The sequence below is a fragment of the Gossypium hirsutum genome, chromosome A06, assembly GCF_007990345.1.
Source record: "Gossypium hirsutum isolate 1008001.06 chromosome A06, Gossypium_hirsutum_v2.1, whole genome shotgun sequence".
Taxonomy (NCBI): domain Eukaryota; kingdom Viridiplantae; phylum Streptophyta; class Magnoliopsida; order Malvales; family Malvaceae; genus Gossypium; species Gossypium hirsutum.
The window spans coordinates 14688044-14711593 of NC_053429.1; positions in this window are offsets into that span (position 1 = coordinate 14688044).

Consider the following 23550-nt stretch of genomic DNA (forward strand, 5'->3'; position numbering starts at 1 on the left):
GTGAGAGATAGGATAAACTTTACTGCTTCCAACAAGTGTCGACAGTCAAAGCGATTTTGATTGAAGCTTCATCCTCTTTGGAACTTTAGTGTAGAAGATTAGGGTCACCCTTTTGAGAAACTAGTGAAGTTACTTCCCTTTGTTAGTAACTCTAGATATCATTTGAATAAAACATGAGAAATTTTTCATTGTCCTAAGCAAACTAGAAATATCTTTTCAATTAGTGAACGGAAAGCCACTCGTATTTTTTAGTTAGTTCATTGTAATTTATAGGGTTTTTATGACACTCATTTATCTTGTGGATCTCATTATTTTTTGACAATGGTTGATGATTTCTCCTGTGGTGTTTGGGTATATCTACTAGTTAATAAGAATGAGGTTTTCAATCTTTTCATGTCATTTATTGCTATGATTGATCGTCAATTTTCTCAATAGATAAAGTTTGTTCGAAGTGATACTGGAATGTAATTTAATTTTCTCCAGGATTATTTTATTACAAATGAACCTTTCTCAAACATCTTATATTGGTACTCCTCAACAAAATGGGAGAGTAGAGAGGAAACATCAGCATATTTTAAATATGCTTGTGCTTTACGTTTCCAAGAAAATCCGCCTATTTAGGGGAGTGTGTTTTGTCTATTTCTCATCTTATGAATTGAACTCTTTCACCTATTTATCATGGTAAGACACCTAATGAAATGTTGTTTGGTAGACCTCATTTGTTTGATGATCTTCGTGTGTTTGGTTGCTTATGTTTTGCTCATAATCAACGTTCTAAGGATGATAAGTTTGCTAGTCGGAGTCAAAAGTGTGTTTTTGTTAGGTATCTTTTTGATAAAAAAGGGTTGGTATTTATATATATGGATTCTAATAAGTTTTTTGTTTCTCGTGATGTAAAATTTTTTAGGATATTTTTTCGTGTTTGGATGGGAGTACTGCAACCATTGAGCCCGACCATGTTACTATGTCATATGGGAGTGTAGACGTAATTTTTATACATATTTTAGTGAGTTAAATGTGTCATAGCCTACGAAAGTTCCTCCACTTATCACTCATAACCTGTGAGTCTGCCACCTGCGGATTCTTTGACACCTATGGTGTCTTCTTCCTCTAATGACATAATTGTACAAGGGGATTTGGGTAATGATGCGCCTAAATTAGGACGATGGTATAAGGAAAATTTTCCCTCAATGAAGTTTCAAGATTTCGTCACTCATACCGCCATAAACAAAATTTCATCTCTCGCCTCACCTACTTCAGAGCCTTCCTCAGGTACTCTATTTTCTATAGCGCATTATGCTGATTGTGACAAATTTACTGTGAAACATTGAAATTTTCTTGCAGCTATTACTTCAAGGGTCGAGCCATAGTCTTTTAAAAACGCTGGGAAGGATGTAGGATGGCGTGATGCTATGCAAAAGGAGATTCGTGCTCTAGAAGATAATGACACTTGGTCTATGAAGCACTTCTTTCTGGAAAGAAAGCTCTAGGTAGTAAGTAGGTGTACAAGATTAAATAAAACTCCGATGGAATATTGAGAGGCTTAAAGCTCATATTGTTACTTTTGGCAATCACTAGGTAGAAGATATTAACTATAATGAAACTTTTGCTCTTGTGGCGAAAATGGTGATTGTTTGTGCTTTCTTAGATATTGTTGCTTTGAAAAATTGGGAGTTTCATCAGATAGATGTACATAATGTCTTTCTACATTGAGATCTTGATGAAGAGGTTTACATGAAGCTTTCTCCAGGTTTTTCCCCTTGATAAGCCTGGAATGGTTTGTCGTTCGCAAGTCTTTGTATGGGTTAAACAGGCTCATCGGTGTTGGTTTTCTAAGCTGGTTATTGCACTGAAAGGGTATGGATTTCTTCAATCATATTTTGATTATTATCTCTTTACATACTCTAAAGGATCTATACACATTAATGTGCGAGTTTATGTTGATGATTTGCTTATTTCTAAGAATAATTTTGCTGCTTTGAAAACTTTTAAGAGGTATCTTAATTCTTACTTCCATATGAAGGGTCTTGGTGTTTTGAAATATTTTTGGGGGATAGACGTAACTCATAGTTCTTTGGGTATATTTTTTTTCAAAGGAAATATGCACTTGATATTATTTCAAAGACAGGTCTTTTAGGAGCAAAGCCCACAGGATCGCCAATAGAGCAACATCATAGTTTGACATATGCTACAGCGGTAGTTTGAATGATCCTGAGTTGTACAGACGGTCAATGGGTTGTTTGATTTATTTGGTAATGACCAGACCTGATTTAGCATACTCAGTTGATATCTGATCTCAGTTTATGCATGAGACGAGGCAGGAGCATTGGGACGTGACTCTGCCTGTTATTAGGTACTTGAAAGGCTCTCCTGACCAAATGATTCTATTGAGATCTAATAGTGATTTGTCCTTAAAGAGGTGGTGTGATTGGGTTGCTTGTCCATTAACTCGACGTTCGCTTACTGGTTGGCTTGTCTTTTTGGGATAATCTCTTATTTCCTGGAAAACTAATAAACAACATATTGTGTCTCAGTCTTCCACTAAGGCTGAGTATAGGTTTATGGCTTTCGTAACTTGTGAGCTCAAGTGGCTGAAGCCCTTACTATTAAGGTTAGGTGTTCATCATCCTAAAGCTATTCCTTTATTTTGTGATAGTCAATCTTCTTTGCATATTGCACAGAATTCTGTATTTCATGAGCGTACTAAACATATTGAAGTAGATTGCCACTTTGTTAGGGATGCAATCTAGGATGGGTTGATTGTACTTTCTTATGTTCTGACTTTCGTTCAGTTGGCTAACATTTCTACAAAGGCACTTGGTAAATTGCAATTTGAATACATTATCAATAAGTTAGGAATTTATGATATGTATTGTAACACCCCTGGCCCGTATCTGTTGCCAGATTAGGGTTACAGAGCATTACTGTACAATCGAGAACATTTAAACTTAATATCATTCAATAATATAATCAAATCATATACATACATACCATCCTTAAATCGAGCCCTCGAGACCCAAGAAACACCACAGAAGCAATTCGGGACCAATTTGAAATCATATGAAAAGTCTAGGAAAAAGTCATAAAAATTTGGAAATAGGGGTCACATGGTCGTGTGGCCAGGCCGTGTCGCAGCCTGTGTCCTCACCCATGTAACTCTCTGAGTAGGGTCACAAGCTCGTGTGTCAGGCCGTGTAATTTACTGACTTGCACCCTAAAAAAATCATCAGATAACACACGACCGTGTTGTCAAGCCGTGTAAACCCAAATCTACCTAAAATCAAACCATTTCCAGTCCATATCATATATGACCTTTCAACCTAGTTAAGCATACTTCAAGGGAACTTGAACATTACCAACACATACACTAAAATACCATTTCAAAGTCTTAAGTTAACTAACCAATGTGTCATTCAAATACACCATATATGCATCCAAACATTATCGATCTAACATGTCAATATTGTCTTATTTCAAGCATGAATACCTAACTTCATTATGTAACTAGATCACATCAAAAAAGACCGTTTCCAAACCATCATTATCATACCATATGACCATGCACATAAATTACCTAACATATTCATAAACTACATTTTATACTTATCAACTTAGTACATATAGGTACTAAAACATACCACATTTAACCATCATCAACCGTTCAAAACATACTATAAGATCATGATTTTCAATCACTATAAGTGGTCAAGATGACCTTATTTATCAAGCCATAGAATTCCATCATTTAAACATAACTTCAAGACATAAACATAATAACTCAACCATTTAGTACATCCATGAGCCATTAATACAAAAGGCCTATACATGATAATATTTCCATTTCCATACATGATAACCTAGCTCATAAATGAACTTAACCATATTTCAAGTAATCAATTTAAGCCATTAACAAGATGCCAAGATAACCCTAAAAACAAGCACATCAAAGTCAGCAAAATCACATAACTTGGTAGAGCACCAAAATGTACCAAACCAACCTACCTTTCCAAAGCTTATACATGCCAAAACACTATTAACATATACACCATAATATCATCACAAAGCACCCTATACATGTTATTATAAACCTTAACAAAATTACTCAAAAACTACCAAATGCCCACTAGATAGTCTAATAGATCTCCAATGAACTTCCAACTGATTGAGCTTTTGACAATCTGTAAAGTAAAGGAAAATAACTAAGTAAGCAGTGAATGCCTTGTAATCTCGTATAAACTTTATACATAATATACCATTTCAATAATGAACTTGATAAAATAAGTATAAACCTTTACCAATGCCATAAGATTAAAAAAGCCTATATAACACCATAAAACTCACAAGTTAGCATACTTGTTCATGATACATATGAAATCAACCATATATATATAAACACAACATTTAAATCATCATCATTGCCATATGATCATGTTTCATTCCATTAGCTTACTTGTCGTTTCCAAATGCTTAGCATAAGCCTAACCAACATCATCAAATAACAAGTTAGTGCACTTGTCCATAATATAAATGAGTTCATCCATAACATAAGTAGATCATTTAATTCATTAATATTTTTATAACATCGTGTTACATCTCAATTGTGAATGTAACACCCCTATCCCGTAACCGTCGTCGGAATAGGTAAAGGGCATTACCGGACTTGTAACTCATGTCAGAACAGTAAAATTTTGAACTTTTTCTTGAAATAAAGATCATTCATTTAAATAAGTACTAAGCACAGCCAGGGATAAAATTTAAACTTCTCTAAGTAAACATTCAAAAGATGCCATTTTCGCATGGCTTATATACATTAACCAAAAATATTCTTCCGCCACTAGTCTATTCTATACATGCCATAAAATAATTCTAAACATAACAGTAACAAGCAGTGGATAGTGATAGTGTGACTAGTTGCTGACGATCCCCGAGCCTGTAGCTTCGCAATGAGATCTATAAAATAGAGAAAACAAAGTAAACGGAGTAAGCATTACAATGCTTAGTAAGTTTTAAGCAGTGACAACAGATAACAATCAAATTATAACATAGTTGTTCATATTTTTATTTCACTCTTCCTTCGGGCATACCATCCCTTTACCGAATATGCACATCTCATCATATACAATAGGCAGATAAACTTTCACATAAAAGTGAGCTCATGTGACATAGATATATTGTATGATTTCACATATCCTCTCACACTGATCCGAAGTCACATAATCATAGGAATAGTCTCATAGATTGCTCTCATATGCATCACATAACTACCTTATGATTTAGTTCAAATCAAGCTCACATATAAACTTGGAGTACATACCTGTTTAACCTTTCGCATTGAATATATTTATATGCAATTCTTATTACGAAGTCTTATAGCTCTAACCTCTACTCGGATTATCGGCGAAACCGTTAGCTCAGACGAAATCTCCACATGAAGTTATCGGGTCTTACCCGGACAAAATCTCCACACGTAGTCATCGGGTCTTACCCGAAATATATTTCCAAGTTTCATGTACATTTAATCACATGTTACAACATTCACATCGACTGTCATATTTGTAATTCATTTGCCTCATCCAAAAATCTAATAATACACACCTTTCACCGTTTGCCATTTGTCCACAATATATATATACACATCTCGTACATATCTCACATTAGCCATTGGGCTTTACCACATATCCATCCCATACACGTTTCGCATTAGCCATTCAGCCTTACCACATATATTCATGTTCACATTCATCACATTGGCCATTCGGCCTTATCTCATATATGCATGTTCACATTCATCACATTGGCCATTCGGCCTTATCACACATACGCATGTTCACATTCATCACATTGGCCATTCGGCCTTATCACACATACGCATGTTCACATTCATCACATTGGCCATTCGGCCTTATCACGCATATATATATACAGGTTCACATTCATCACATTGGCCATTCGGCCTTATCACACATACGCATGTTCACATTCATCACATTGGCCATTCGGCCTTATCACACATATATATACGGGTTCACATTCATCACATTGGCCATTCGGCCTTACCACGCATACGCATGTTCACATCCATCACATAAAATCCTAAATCAAAATATAAATTTTCATGTATTCACATCACAATTATCCAAATATACTTCACATACCACATATACTTTCACGTATACACACTATCTTGGCTGAATCTACATCTATCATTTTCCAATATCACAATTTAGAATTCACTATGGGTTTAATCAATAGCTTATGAGCAACTAAAACAAGTTTATCAAGGTTTACAACATAATCTCAAATTCAGCACAAGCGGTTTTTCCTGAGCAATAGTCACTAAATTATTTATAACTGGAGCTACAAAACTCCAAATCACTTTCCGTTAATTTTTCCTGAATATAGACTCGTATATCTTCCATCCATAAAATTTCCAGAATTTTAGGTTTGGCCAATAAATACCATATTTTTCTTAAAGTTTCCCCTATTTCACTGTTTGACTAATCTGACCACTCTTCACTACGAATCAAATTTCTCATTTTACAGAATTCAAAATGTGTTGTATTTGATTTCATTTGAAACTAGACTCATTAAGGAGTCTAAGCATATAAATTTTATCTTATAACCATTTTTGTACAATTTATAATGATTTTCTAAAAACTGAATAGGGGATTTCGGAGTCATTCTGACACCGTCTCACACAACTTTAAATATCTCTTTATAGGAAATTTCTTTGCTCACAAGGTCTCTTTTATAAGAAACTAGACTAATTAAGCCTTGATTACATATTTTATGCAGCCTATAATTCCACACCAACAATTTATAGTGATTTTCTAAAATCACGTTACTGCTGCTGTCCAAAGCAAATTATTACAATTTGCTCTTAAATTTCCAAGTCCAAACACTTATGAACTTACCATTTGAGTTTAAGACATATCATGGCCACATCATATCTTATTAAATCAACTCATTATGTCCAATTATGGTTGAATTTACTCAACATTTAATCACTTAAAACTTACCTCGGATGTTGTCGAACGATTTCGGCAGCTATTCGATCACTTTTTCCTTTCCTTTATCCAACTTTGGTCCTCTAAGCTCTTGAGCTAATTCAAACAAATTTAACTTATTAAAGTCTCATTATGCTAGCTTATGGCCGAATATGACAATGAATTTGATAGGTCATATGGCCACCTTTAGCTCAAATACAAAATGGTCATACGCATTTTTAATCACATTAAGCAATTTAGTACAATTAATCAAACATTTCCTCATGTGCACCTTTATGACCAAATACACACATCATTAACCTAATATCAATTAACTAAGCACTTAACAAATTCTCCTTGAGCCGATTGTCTAAGTCAAGATAGGATCATCATTATGCTTACCTATAGCCGAATGTACAACATCAATCTATGCATTCATTCGTGTGGCCGAACATGCATGTCTATGTTGAGGCCGATTGCATACTTAATACATTCTACAAGTATGGTCACTTGTATTGACCAAATACCATTTTGTTTCAAGTTCAAAACTTGGCTAATACACATATATGCACTATTAAAACATCCTCTCCATTCCATCAATTCAACACATGCATTACTCATTAATATACAAAATTATATTCGGCCTTAGCACACCTCTTGCTGGCCGAATTTTTTCTCCATCTAGCAACATTTTATGTACTATGCCGAACCAAAAAGATCAAAGACCTAGCTTAATCATTTCCAAAACACTTAACCGGCCTTTGACCAAGACTTTAAACAAAGTCTATGTTCGGCTATCACACATATGGGCATTATTAGTTCAAAGTTTTAACAAGATTAATTTCTTTGATCTTAACCTAAATGACAACCCCCATTGTTCATCTAGATTTAGCATGAAACAAATACCAACCAAGAAAACAACACCCATGGCTGAGTATCATCTTCATCACATAGCAAGATTTAAACCATAGGCTAGGTAGAACTCAAACTAACATAAAAAATATGCATGAATCTCATGGAACAACATCAAACTTACCTTAACCTAGCTACAAGCATGGCCGAATCTCTTCAACATTTCCTCCTCCTAAACACCAACCAACCGAAAATGAAGCAAGAAAATCCTCTTCTTCTTCCTTCCTCCTTAGAATTTTCGGCCAAAAGAAATGTCAAAGGATGGACACTTTTTTTTTCTTTGTTTTCATCACCCTCCATCTCCTTATTTTATTACTAACCCCTTATTTTATTATTTCTAACATAAACCATTAACACAACATGTTTATGACATGTTTTACCCATCACCCTTTGTCATGGCCGGCCATTAGTAATTAAATGGGGGAAATTGACATGCAAGTCCACCCCTTTGATTACATGCACTAATAGATCCTTATAGATTAACCTATCACATTTCAAAAGTGTCACACATAAGTCCTATTAACTAAATTCACATGCAATTAACTAAATCAAAGCTTAAAACTTTCACACATTCATATTCACATATTTTAGACAATAATTATCATATTCAAATAATTTGGTGACTCAGTTTAGCGGTTCCGAAACCGCTTTCCGACTAGGGTCACTTTAGGGGTGTCACAACTCTTCCCTCCTTTAGGGATTTTCGTCCCCGAAAATTTCTACCGATGCATAGTTTAGGATAACGTCCTCTTATTGAATTATATTCATATAAACATTAGCTCATCGATAGCAATTGTAATTCATTATTGATTTCTCATCGATCTATAAAATCATTTCCTTATCTTAAAACAAATACATAAACATTTCTACAAGTATGCACATATATCTCATTTTCTTGATTTCATAAGCAATAATCACTTAATTTAATTCACAAATGCATTTCAAACACATATTAAGCACATATTAACATGTATAATTCACATCATCAACCCACATATTTGTAACCCACATTTTCATTCATGTATAAGCTGTAACCTAACCGAAAGTACACATATACTCAAACATCCCAATATATATCCTTTATAACTCCATCATATCTCACTATTCAACTTAACCTATTTCCAACAGAAAATCAACTTCCACATACCTGAACATTGAATTCATTTAGCACATTCAATCACCGTTAACGATACCCATATACAATCGATTTGGCATAAAGCCTCATATAGTATACCGGGCATGGGATTTATTTTAGCACATAACCCATATATCCAAAATTATCAGCATTCATTAAAAATTCTTACAGACTTTCAAATGTCGAACTTAATCGAAATAATTTATTGAATATGATTAACAAAAAAAAATATAGGGGTCATTTAGCAATAGCACATATGACTTCATATACCAAGCATTCCATAGACTAAATCCGTAACACATCTATAACATGAATTCATTTCTTAACAACATATCCACCATCTTTTTACGTATTCACTTGTTTAGTATACATAACATAATATAATATGAACTCACAAATTTTTACTTTCATTTGATTTTCACATACCTTCCGTACATACCTGTATCACTTATTCTGATCTTACTTTATTTATCATCTTAAATATACCCGTTGAATCATTCGAAATCATTACGGATACTCATTAAGCACATATAGCTCTTACAATGCCATATCCTAGATATGGTCTTACATATTCTCACATATCGAGCCGATGCCATGTCCCAGACATGGTCTTACACACTATCTCAAATCAATGCCTTCGTCCCAAACGAGGTCTTACATGAATTCCACTTCACACACTTAGTGCCCACTGACCGATCTCGCGCTCATAGTGCTCGGTTAAAGGAATTCGCACACACACAGTGCCTCTAATCATTCACACACATAGTGCTCTTATTCATTCGTTAATACACATTGAAATGACTTAACCAAGTCTATAAACATCATGTATGTACACTTTTAAACATATCATCTCATTTAAATTTGAATTCGTATAGTAATGAGCACTTAAACTTTGCTCAAATTACCGGCACGAAGCCTACTAGGCACGAAGGCCCGAATACACGTCACCAGCATGATTGCTCTTCGAGACCTAGCCCGGATATAACACCAGCACGAATGCTCTTCGGGGTTTAGCACGGATATAACACCAGCACGAATGCTCTTCGGGGTTTAGCACGGATATATCACTAGCACGAATGCTCTTCGGAACTTAGCCCGGATACATCACTAGCACGAATGCTCCTCGGGACTTAGCCCGGATATATCACTAGCACGAATGCTCCTCGGGACTTAGCCCGGATATATCACTAGCACGAATGCTCCTCGGGACTTAGCCCGGATATATCACTAGCACGAATGCTCTTCGGGACTTAGCCCGAATATATCACTAGCACGAATGCTCTTCGGGACTTAGCCCGGATATATCACTCTCAATTCTCATGTACATATACACATATAGCAATACACATTAGTATATCATTTACATTACTTGAATACAAACACAACATGCTTATCGACCATTCAACTTCCAGTTCCATAGCCACATACAAAAATCACATTTATAGTCATAACACTCTTTCAAATTTGCATCACTTATACCCTTATAATTCAATCCAAATCGAAATTCAAATACGAGTACATGATACGTACCTGATCAACTTAATAATTTAGGCATATCTAAGTGAAGTTATATCGCAAATTCTCATAGTCAGAAGCTTGCTACAGCTCGATCGGGATCAAGATTCATTACAATACAGCAAACACATTTTAATAGCCAAAAATCATCACACTATCATTTTATCACTTTATGGCATGTATAAATAGACTCACGCGTGCTACGTTAGTCCTAGAATCGACTAAACCGTAGCTCTGATACCAATAAAATGTAACACCCCTATCCCGTAACCGTCGCCGGAATAGGTAAAGGGCATTACCGGACTTGTAACTCATGTCAGAACAGTAAAATTTTGAACTTTTTCTTGAAATAAAGATCATTCATTTAAATAAGTACTAAGCACAGCCAGGGATAAAATTTAAACTTCTCTAAGTAAACATTCAAAAGATGCCATTTTCGCATGGCTTATATACATTAACCAAAAATATTCTTCCTCCACTAGTCTATTCTATACATGCCATAAAATAATTCTAAACATAACAGTAACAAGCAGTGGATAGTGATAGTGTGACTAGTTGCTGACGATCCCCGAGCCTGTAGCTTCGCAATGAGATCTATAAAATAGAGAAAACAAAGTAAACGGAGTAAGCATTACAATGCTTAGTAAGTTTTAAGCAGTGACAACAGATAACAATCAAATTATAACATAGTTGTTCATATTTTTATTTCACTCTTCCTTCGGGCATACCATCCCTTTACCGAATATACACATCTCATCATATACAATAGGCAGATAAACTTTCACATAAAAGTGAGCTCATGTGACATAGATATATTGTATGATTTCACATATCCTCTCACACTGATCCGAAGTCACATAATCATAGGAATAGTCTCATAGATTGCTCTCATATGCATCACATAACTACCTTATGATTTAGTTCAAATCAAGCTCACATATAAACTTGGAGTACATACCTGTTTAACCTTTCGCATTGAATATATTTATATGCAATTCTTATTACGAAGTCTTATAGCTCTAACCTCTACTCGGATTATCGGCGAGACCTTTAACTCAGACGAAATCTCCACATGAAGTTATCGGGTCTTACCCGGACAAAATCTCCACACGTAGTCATCGGGTCTTACCCGGACATAATCTCCACACGTAGTCATCGGGTCTTACCCGGAATATATTTCCAAGTTTCATGTACATTTAATCACATGTTACAACATTCACATCGACTGTCATATTTGTAATTCATTTGCCTCATCCAAAAATCTAATAATACACACCTTTCACCGTTTGTCATTTGGCCACAATATATATATACACATTTCGTACATATCTCACATTAGCCATTTGGCTTTACCACATATCCATCTCATACACGTTTCGCATTAGCCATTCGGCCTTACCACATATATTCATGTTCACATTCATCACATTGGCCATTCGGCCTTATCTCATATATGCATGTTCACATTCATCACATTGTCCATTCGGCCTTATCACACATACACATGTTCACATTCATCACATTGGCCATTCGGCCTTATCACACATACGCATGTTCACATTCATCACATTGGCCATTCGGCCTTATCACGCATATATATATACAGGTTCACATTCATCACATTGGCCATTCGGCCTTATCACACATATATATACGGGTTCACATTCATCACATTGGCCATTCGGCCTTATCACACATACGCATGTTCACATCCATCACAGTGGCCATTCGGCCTTATCACACATACGCATGTTCACATTCATCACATTGGCCATTCGGCCTTATCACACATATATATACGGGTTCACATTCATCACATTGGCCATTCGGCCTTATCACACATACGCATGTTCACATCCATCACATAAAATCCTAAATCAAAATATAAATTTTCATGTATTCACATCACAATTATCCAAATATACTTCACATACCACATATACTTTCACGTATACACACTGTCTTGGCTGAATCTACATCTATCATTTTCCAATATCACAATTTAGAATTCACGTATGGGTTTAATCAATAGCTTATGAGCAACTAAAACAAGTTTATCAAGGTTTACAACATAATCTCAAATTCAGCACAAGCTGTTTTTCCTGAGCAATAGTCACTAAATTATTTATAACTGGAGCTACAAAACTCCAAATCACTTTCCGTTAATTTTTCCTGAATATAGACTCGTATATCTTCCACCCATAAAATTTCCAGAATTTTAGGTTTGGCCAATCAATACCAGATTTTTCTTAAAGTTTCCCCTGTTTCACTGTTTGACTAATCTGACCACTCTTCACTACGAATCAAATTTCTCATTTTACAGAATTCAAAATGTGTTGTATTTGATTTCATTTGAAACTAGACTCATTAAGGAGTCTAAGCATATAAATTTTATCTTATAACCATTTTTTTACAATTTATAATGATTTTCTAAAAACCGAATAGGGGATTTCGGAGTCATTCTGACACCGTCTCACACAACTTTAAATATCTCTTTATAGGAAATTTCTTTGCTCACAAGGTCTCTTTTATAAGAAACTAGACTAATTAAGCCTTGATTACATATTTTATGCAGCCTATAATTCCACACCAACAATTTATAGTGATTTTCTAAAATCACGTTACTGCTGCTGTCCAAAGCAAATTATTACAATTTGCTCTTAAATTTCCAAGTCCAAACACTTATGAACTTACCATTTGAGTTTAAGACATATCATGGCCACATCATATCTTATTAAATCAACTCATTATGTCCTATTATGAATGAATTTACTCAACGTTTAATCACTTAAAACTTACCTCGGATGTTGTCGAACGATTTCGGCGGCTATTCGATCACTTTTTCCTTTCCTTTATCCAACTTTGGTCCTCTAAGCTCTTGAGCTAATTCAAACAAATTTAACTTATTAAAGTCTCATTATGCTAGCTTATGGCCGAATATGACAATGAATTTGATAGGTCATATGGCCACCTTTAGCTCAAATACAAAATGGTCATACGCATTTTTAATCACATTAAGCAATTTAGTACAATTAATCAAACATTTCCTCATGTGCACCTTTATGACCAAATACACACATCATTAACCTAATATCAATTAACTAAGCACTTAACAAATTCTCCTTGAGCCGATTGTCTAAGTCAAGATAGGATCATCATTATGCTTACCTATAGCCGAATGTACAACATCAATCTATGCATTCATTCGTGTGGCCGAACATGCATGTCTATGTTGAGGCCGATTGCATACTTAATACATTCTACAAGTATGGTCACTTGTATTGACCAAATACCATTTTGTTTCAAGTTCAAAACTTGGCTAATACACATATATGCACTATTAAAACATCCTCTCCATTCCATCAATTCAACACATGCATTACTCATTAATATACAAAATTATATTCGGCCTTAGCACACCTCTTGCTGGCCGAATTTTTTCTCCATCTAGCAACATTTTATGTACTATGCCGAACCAAAAAGATCAAACCCCTAGCTTAATCATTTCCAAAACACTTAACCGGCCTTTGACCAAGACTTTAAACAAAGTCTATGTTCGGCTATCACACATATGGGCATTATTAGTTCAAAGTTTTAACAAGATTAATTTCTTTGATCTTAACCTAAATGACAACCCCCATTGTTCATCTAGATTTAGCATGAAACAAACACCAACCAAGAAAACAACACCCATGGCCGAGTATCATCTTCATCACATAGCAAGATTTAAACCATAGGCTAGGTAGAACTCAAACTAACATAAAAAATATGCATGAATCTCATGGAACAACATCAAACTTACCTTAACCTAGCTACAAGCATGGCCGAATCTCTTCAACATTTCCTCCTCCTAAACACCAACCAACCGAACATGAAGCAAGAAAATCCTCTTCTTCTTCCTTCCTCCTTAGAATTTTCGGCCAAAAGAAATGTTAAAGGATGGACACTTTTTTTTTCTTTGTTTTCATCACCCTCCACCTCTTTTTTTTATTACTAACCCTTATTTTATTATTTCTAACATAAACCATTAACACAACATGTTTATGACATGTTTTACCCATCACCCTTTGTCATGGCCGGCCATTAGTAATTAAATGGGGGAAATTGACATGCAAGTCCACCCCTTTGATTACATGCACTAATAGATCCTTATAGATTAACCTATCACATTTCAAAAGTGTCACACATAAGTCCTATTAACTAAATTCACATGCAATTAACTAAATCAAAGCTTAAAACTTTCACACATTCATATTCACATATTTTAGACAATAATTATCATATTCAAATAATTTGGTGACTCAGTTTAGCGGTCCCGAAACCGCTTTCCGACTAGGGTCACTTTAGGGGTGTCACTGTGAACTTACCATTTCATTCCATTTTCTTACTCGTTGAACCATATAGAATTACATCGGATAATCGGGAAAGCTCACACATAGTGTGCCTTTACATATAACCGTAACCTTTCCTTTACGCCATTGCTCACACGAGCTGTGAAATGGGTCTGCTCACACGAGCTGTGGGTAGGAATGTAAGCTACACGATTCTGCTCACACGAGCTGTGGAGAATCCATAATAGATGCAAGACCTTAGCCATCAGTAGGACATTCGAGACCAGCACCCGAAACATGAAATCCCTAATGACATGTCATTTATATCCTAAGAATTCCTAAGGTTCAATCGGGTTTCGATAACTGTCATAACATCGCTTTGTGTATACATCACTCAATCAATATTATAAATAACATATTAACATACAATTAAATAACATTAATACGATAATCATTCATACGAACTTACTTGACTAAATTGCAACAATGACTAAGTACAAGGGCTATTTGGTAATTTTCTCTTCTCAATTTTTCTACTCGTTCTTGATCTAAAATAATAATTCATTCAATTCTATAATTCTAACAAAAAAATCAATTCATTTTATGTAATTAAGTTCTTTTTGACATTTTTACAAAATTGCCCCCAACGTTTTACTTTTATACAATTTAGTCATTAAACCTGAAACTTGCAATTTCATCATTTCTAAATAAAATTCATGCAAACTGATTTTGACCCAATCTTATAACAGTCCATATTTATAGTTATTTAACCGTGAGTCCTTGTACTTTTACTAATTTCACATTTTAGTCCTTAAACATTAAAATTACCAAAAATTACTTAACATAATACTTATATTTAACAACCAAGATTTATAATCTATCATAAAATTTCAAGAACATCATAATTTCATTCATGGTAAAATTTTAAACATTTAACAATTTAACAAATTAATCCCCGGATTAGCTAAACCTAGTTGCAACTATTTCAAAAAATATAAAAATTATTAAAAATAGACCTCAAATCTCCCACATGTATTGAAAATAGATTGGCCAAATCTCCCTTGCTCCATAAATAGAGTTCTTTAGCTATTGACACCTTTAATTAATAGAATTTAACTTTTTTATCTTTTACAATTTAGTCCTTTTCAATTAATTAACTATCTAAACATTAAAATTTCTTAACAAAACTTTAATAAAACCTTAATAAAACTCTGTTAATATTTAATAAAATATTTCCAGTTTAGTTTATAGAAACGAGGTCCTGATACCTCATTCTCTAAAATCACTTGACTTTAGGGTCACACTACTTAAACCTAACTTCTTTCAAATAGCATAAATTGTCAATTCAAAATTTATTTTAATATCATATTTGACTCTTAAATATTAAATAATAACATTTATGAACTTACCCATCAGGTTTGTGGCCTCGAAACCACTGTTTCCGACACCACTGAAAAATGAGTTGTCACATGCATGCTCTAACTTGAGAGCGGTTAGGATATTATTATGGGATATTACCTCTTAAGAATATATAAATAGATTGTATATTATTGTATATCTTTTAGGCATATATATAGGAATATATTATATATCTTTCCTATTTCTACGTGACTACTGTTGTATAAATATTATGTATACTCTTGATGTCTATCAATAAGATTGAAAGGGATTGCCATATTCTTGTCAACATGTTTCTCGTCAATTTCAAAGAAAATCAAGAGGTAATTAGAAAAGAATAGAAAGAGAGGAGTTGAACGGAGCCATTTCGAGCCGGAGATGGTGGTTTGTGACGACGCTTTATTCTGAAGAAGGGGAGGGTTTGAGAAATAAAATTTCTCATGTAGAAGAAGAGTTTGATTTATCGTAATTTTTGTTTTACATTTTTATAACTATTATGAATTAAAAATAAATTTAATTTTTCTATAAAACTTATGTAATATATTGTTTTTTTTATAATTTTAACTCAAAAAAGTTACGTAATGTGTCATTTCATATTAAGATGAATCAATAATTAAGGTGTCATGTCACGCCAAAGAAAATGTAGATCATCAGTTGATCTTATTTGAAAATTTATGCAACATTATGGGTGACATTGCAACAACAAAATACGTTTAAAACCTTGAATGGTGATTTGTACAAATTTGTTATATATGTAGTAATTTCTCTAGTTCTGAATGAGCCAAAGTCCATTCATTAATTCCTAATATTATTTTACATTTCTTTTTTTGGAACTCTAAGATATGATGTTTTAGGGATAAAATTGTACTAAGTTGAATATACTTGATACGAGTCTCAAGACCCAATTTTAGGGCCATGGATGTGATGGACTTACTTACCTAAAGGCCCAATAACAATGTCAAAGGTCAAGAAAATTAAACCAAGATTCAACAAAAGCCAGTATGTGAGGATGAATCTTTTCAAGGAAATCAAGAACGATATATGCACGGAATGGGTGAAATGTATTAAAATTAATTCAACTAAGCTGTCAATTTTCAAGGTAAAAAGATTAGTCAACTTCTGACAAATTTTTGGATGGGATCCAGGTAATTCTAGATTAAGATGTCTACATAGCATTCAAATATCTATCTCTTATCTTCGAAATGTACTTTGAATCACTTAATTTCAAGTTCGGGAACTCAAATTATGACCTTTTAGTGAAGACTATGCGAGCAAAATTTCTGGACAGGATATTAGAGAAATTACGAGTTTCGGGCTTTTAATTCGAGTTTAAATCATATTGATTCAAGTTTTAGGCTTAATTTTTATCAAATATGGGCCCAATATTGTGGTCATCAGATCTTATTTTTTTTATTCCGATTTTTTTCTAATTATTAAGTATTTAAAGTTATTTAGGAGTTTTATGTCAACAAGAAAGTTTAGTTTAAAACTACTTCTTGTATAGGTTAATTAGAGTTTTAGTATACTTAAAGAGTTTTATTTAGATTTATTTAGCTAGCCTATATAAAGGTCTTTGCATTATACACAATTCAATAAATTCATTATTATTCAACAACTTTTCTTTTGAGTTAATAAATTCTCTTTGAGTTTTTCTTTTCAAGAATTTTTCTTGAGTTTCCTTTTAAAAGATTTTTAACAATCTTTTTAGATTCTAGGGATCATCTTCAAACTTTTTCTTACCAAGTTTTCTTTCTTGGAGGAAAAATTAAAGCCGCTTGAAAGGGGTTCTGGATTCTTCGAGTTTTCAAGGCTCCTTAGGCCTACATGCCACGTTCCATCTATCTTCTTTATTTTCTTTGTTGAGGATCGACCCAATTAAGCAACAAACAAGTCAAAATTAAGGAAGAACATCCCGAATCTAGGATCCATCTGGACGTAAGTTGGGAGCTATCGCTTGTTAATACTAACAAGATATCCTCATCGCTTTCGTTGGCCAAATTAGCACCAGCTGCATCTTCCTTATTACTCTTAGCAGCCATTTTATTTCACAGTTTATAACAATTTGCTTTGACGTGACCTAACTTCTTACAATATCAACATCTTTTGTATCGCTTCTTTGATGCTACCAGAACGGAAAATTGCCTATCTGCCTTGCTATCTAAACCAAACTCATTGTCGAGTTTGTCTTTATTCAACAAATGACCCTTCACATCCTTGAACGAGAGTTTGTCTCTACCATAAATCAAGGTCTCCATAAAAGACTTGTATGAAGAGGATAAATAGCACAATAATAGCATAGCCTGATCTTCATCGTCAATCTTAACCTCAACATTCTTTAAATCATTCAAAAGAGTAATAAATTCACTAATATGGTATTTAAGAAGCTCATCTTCGTTCATGCGAAATGTAAATAGACATTGTTTCAACACTAAATGGTTAGCTAGAGACATAGTATCATAAAGAGTTTCTAACTTTTCCACAATGCGGATGAGGTTTTCTCCATCAATACCTCTTGCAATATCCTATTCGCGAAGCACAACTGGATTGCAAACAGGACCTTTTCATCAAGCTCTTCTCATTCTGTACGATCCAAATTATCAGGTTTTTTCTCGGTAATGACCTTTTTCAAATTAGTCTGAACTTCATCATCCAAACTTTCCATAGATTGAAATTTGTGACACCATCGAACTTCTCAATGTCAAACATTGTTGTTGCCATATTTGAATGGGTTGATCTACGAAAATTGAACTAGCTCTTGATACCACTTGTTGCGGATTGACCCGATTAAGCAACAAACAAGTAAAAATAGCAGAAGAAAATGAGAAATTGAACACACAAATTTAACGTGGAAAAACCCCTCCAAAGAGAATAAAAACCACAAGCAAAAATAATTTTACTATAATAGAAAAAGAACAAAGAGTACAAAAGATGAAGATAAAAAATAAACCCCGAAACCTAAAAACAAAGAACCCTCAAAACGTAAACACAAAATTCTCCAAAAGTGTTATGAGCTCTAATATTTTAATAGGTGTTTTTCTAATGTCGTAAAAAAAACCTATTTATAGACTAAATTCATAGTTTAAATAAATCATTCTAATAAATACTAAATATATTATACTCATAAATACTAAATCTTCTAGAAAGAAAATATATTTTGTTTAACTTGACTTGCAAGTAATCTCTTATTTTATTTAAATGGATTTGAGTCACACAACTCTAATATTCTTCTTTGTTGTTCTAATATTTGATTTATTTTTCTATTTTATTTATCTTAGTTATTAATTTTAATTGTTCTATTTAAAAAATATATATGACTTGGATTTGTTTGTGTTTCAAATAGTGTCAAAATCTAAATTTATTTATGATCATCTAGAATCATAAATTAAATTTATGACTTGAACAAACTTATGACAATATTTTGGCATCCATCTATATCAATATCATAATTTAGAAGAATATTTCATGTTGCGGTAAAAAGAGCTTTTGTTATCTTGTTTTGCCTTCTGTTTGAAATGAATTGTGTATTGTTCTCCTGCGTCCTTAAGTTTATTTTGTGTGACTAATAAATTACGTGTACCACATGCAATAGATGTTGGCAAGTTCGTCTAATTTTTTGGAATATATATTTCCTCTTAAATTAAAGGCCGTCCAAAATCAGTCTTTTCTAACTTCTTCACTTTCCTATTATAGTGTTAAGGCGTTATTAGTTATTTTGGAAGTTTTAATTAAGGTTTTTGTAACACTTTCATGAATAGTTGTTGTTGAGATAAATTTAGTTAAGTAATGAATAAGAAAAATAATAAAGAAATTGAAAAGATCGAATATAAATATTTTACATGAAAAAATCACTTCGAAGAAGATAAAAGATCACAATAAAAGATAATTTTACTAAAAAAATAAAGAATAAAAAAATAGAGATAAAATTAAACCCCAAATCACTAAATAAAAACTCTCAAATCGTAAAAACAAAATTCTATAAAAGTTTGTAAAAATTAATACTAAATGTGTAATGATTATTTTTCTAGTGTGGAAAAATGGTCTATTTATAGACTAAATTTGTAGGTTAAATAATATTAAAATAATTTACAATAATCAGAGTTTAAGCGAGAAATTCATATTAAAATAATTTACACTAATCAAAATTTGAATGAAACTAAAAACAGAATTTAAATGGGTGAAGAAAAACTGAAAAATATGAGGTATAATTCTACAGTAGGTGTGATATTTAAAATGTCAATAATTAGTATTGTCAATTTTATTGGTTTTATTTTTTGTATATTACCTTTTATTTTAATTGTAGGTATTAAATTTAAATTTATAATTAAGGTTAATATTTTGAGAGGAAATGTGTTATAAAGAATATTCATTTAGAGACGAAAATGTCTTTAAATATTTTTTTATAAACTTTTGAAATGATATTCATCCCTAAAACTTTAGGGACAAAATTCATCTCTAATATGTTCTAGGAATTTGGGATGGTATTTGTCTCTTAAAATTTATGGATGAAATTCTTCCTTAATTATGAGGATGATTTTTTATATTCATCCTCAAAATTTTTTAGAGATACAATTTTAAATGACAATTGTTAGGGACGATTTAATTCGTCTTTGAATCTACAGAGGACAATTTGTGAACTTTTAGATATGATTATTGTTGTTCCGAAAGCCACTAAATTTTGTACTGTCTTTAAATTATTAGTACATTTATGTTTTCATTATTCAACTTTAAAAAATTATAAAATAATTATTAAATTATTTGAAAATTTTTCATTTAAGTCATTGAATTACTAAAATTGTTGTTGTATGGCTTTCTTTATTTACATTGTCCACACAAGTCAAATTTTTTCATTTCCCTTCTTTTCTATAGTTTAGTTTTTTTTTTCGTGAAATAGCTTTGAACATCACAAATCTGCGAATCAAAATTCAATCATATTTCTTCTCTAATCTCCAAAATTGACCATCAAATAGAATTGGACCTAAGGTATGTTCTTCTACTTGTCAATGGGTATTGATCCACTATATTAATCGTTACTTGGAGCTTGCTAGTCAGATTTAAAAGAAAATAAACTTAACAACCCAATGACTTAAATAAAAACTTTCAAATAATTCAGTTATCTAAATGACTAATTTCGAATAATTTACTATTCATTTTATAATTTTTTAAGGTAAAGTGATTAAAACATAAATTTACTAATGATTTAATGAATTTAGGTGTAATTTATCCTTGAAAAAAAAAGCAACTAATTTACCTATTCATGTAATTGTTTGCCCAAAACGGAAGAGGAGAGAAATAGGGGTGTGCATGGGCCGGGTCAGGCCCAACTAAAAATTTAGGCCAGTTTGCTAGGTTTGGGCCTGACTCGGCCCGAAAAATGGGCCTAAAATTTTGTCCAAGCCCTACCCAAATAAAAATTTTAAAACCCGGGCCCGACCTAGCCCGCCCATATTATTTTTTATATAATTTTAAAATATATATAAACCATAAAAATACTAAAAACATCAAATAAATATTTCTCAACAAATTGAAAATAAATTTTAAAAAATATGTATACTTAAATAACACTAAAATAGATGCAACTTAACAAGCAAATGTTTCTAAAATAATAACAAAATTAACAAATGTCTTTAAAATAATAAAAAAATTAATAATAAAATAAATTTTATACAATATCCAAATAATAACAACAAAATAGTAGCAAAATAAGGAGAAAACAATAAGAAAATAATATTTAAAAAAAGATTTTTTGTCATGTAGTGAATTCGGGCCGGGCCGGGCCCGAGCCAAAAATACCTTACTCGAAGCCTGGCCCGTTTTTTAAACCGGCCTTATTTTTTTACCCAAGCCTATTTTTCGGATTTATATTTTTGCCCAAACCCTCTCACATTTCGGGTGAGCCTTTGGGCCGGCATGCACACATGTAGAGAGAAAGCAACCCAGGTCCGTCCCTTTCCTTCTAGTATCCCTTATAGTTAGTGAATTTTGACTAATATTATAGTCTTTTAGTAATCGCATTCAACTTAATTAAACTGTAAATAGAATTTGTCTTACCTACAACATTCAAATAAAAAAAATTTACTCTTTACTTCTCGGCTTAATGGACATTAGTTAACTAAACCATTGGACAAAGAATTTACACTTAATATCTAATACTGGATTAAAACCTTAGATATCGTCTTCTTCCACTAACTTGAAAAAAGAAATGTTATACATTTAATAATTTTATATTATTTTTATATCGTGTGTGTCTTCTCGGGTTTTTACATTACGTCAAAAGTTACTAAAGTCTTTTCTATAAAAATAAATCTCATGATCTTATGCACATTCTCACATGGCTTTCAAGTCCAATAGAAAGAACAGTAAAAAACGAAAAGCGCATACCCAAGTTCAAATGTCATAGTCCTTCGCGTATGAAAACCTAATGTCATTCAGTTAAATAAGGGATGAAAAGTTGATATAGATTTTTTATTAATTTAATAATAAATTTACTCTTTCAATATTTATACATTTTATTAATATGATTTTAAATTTTAAAAATTCAATAAATTTATCCATCAATACTTACAAAATTTTTCATTTTAGTTTCAATTCTTAAAAAAAATCATAAATTTATTCCCAACATTTACTAAAATTTTCAATTTATTTTTATTTCTAAAATTTCAAAAAAAAAGAAAAATATTTAAAAATCTTCATTTTTAAAGTATTCCTTTAACACATCTCCAAAACCCGCAAAACAAGAAAATCATTTAACATTATTCTTATTATGCTCATTTTAAATTAATGACATCTTCGTAATTATAATAAAATATCAAGTTGACTTAAATCCAATTATCTAAATGTCATATTTTAGATTAATATCATATTATTTAATTAAGTTCCACTAAAAATTTAACAATTTTTTTAACTAATACAAAACAATTATTTTAATTTTTTATTTTAAAAATATACATAGACTTAATTTTCACGTAGAGAAAAAAAGCAATGTGAAATCTTTCATGAAATGGAAAACCTAGAAAAATAGTTTCACCTTGGTTTTTTTACTTAGACATGTCATTAGTAAATTCCAAACTTAGGTAGTGCAAGTACATTGATCAAACAACCAAAGCCCTAGAAAATCTATTCCATGAATTGAAAATACAAGCTAAACTAAACTAAGGGAGATTACCTTGTCAATTTCATGTCCCTTGGGGATGTCCAACTTCATCTCTCTCTAATAACCATCAATCCATTTCATGTTTTTTTTTTGAATTATTTGGTATATTTTTCCTTTTTGTAT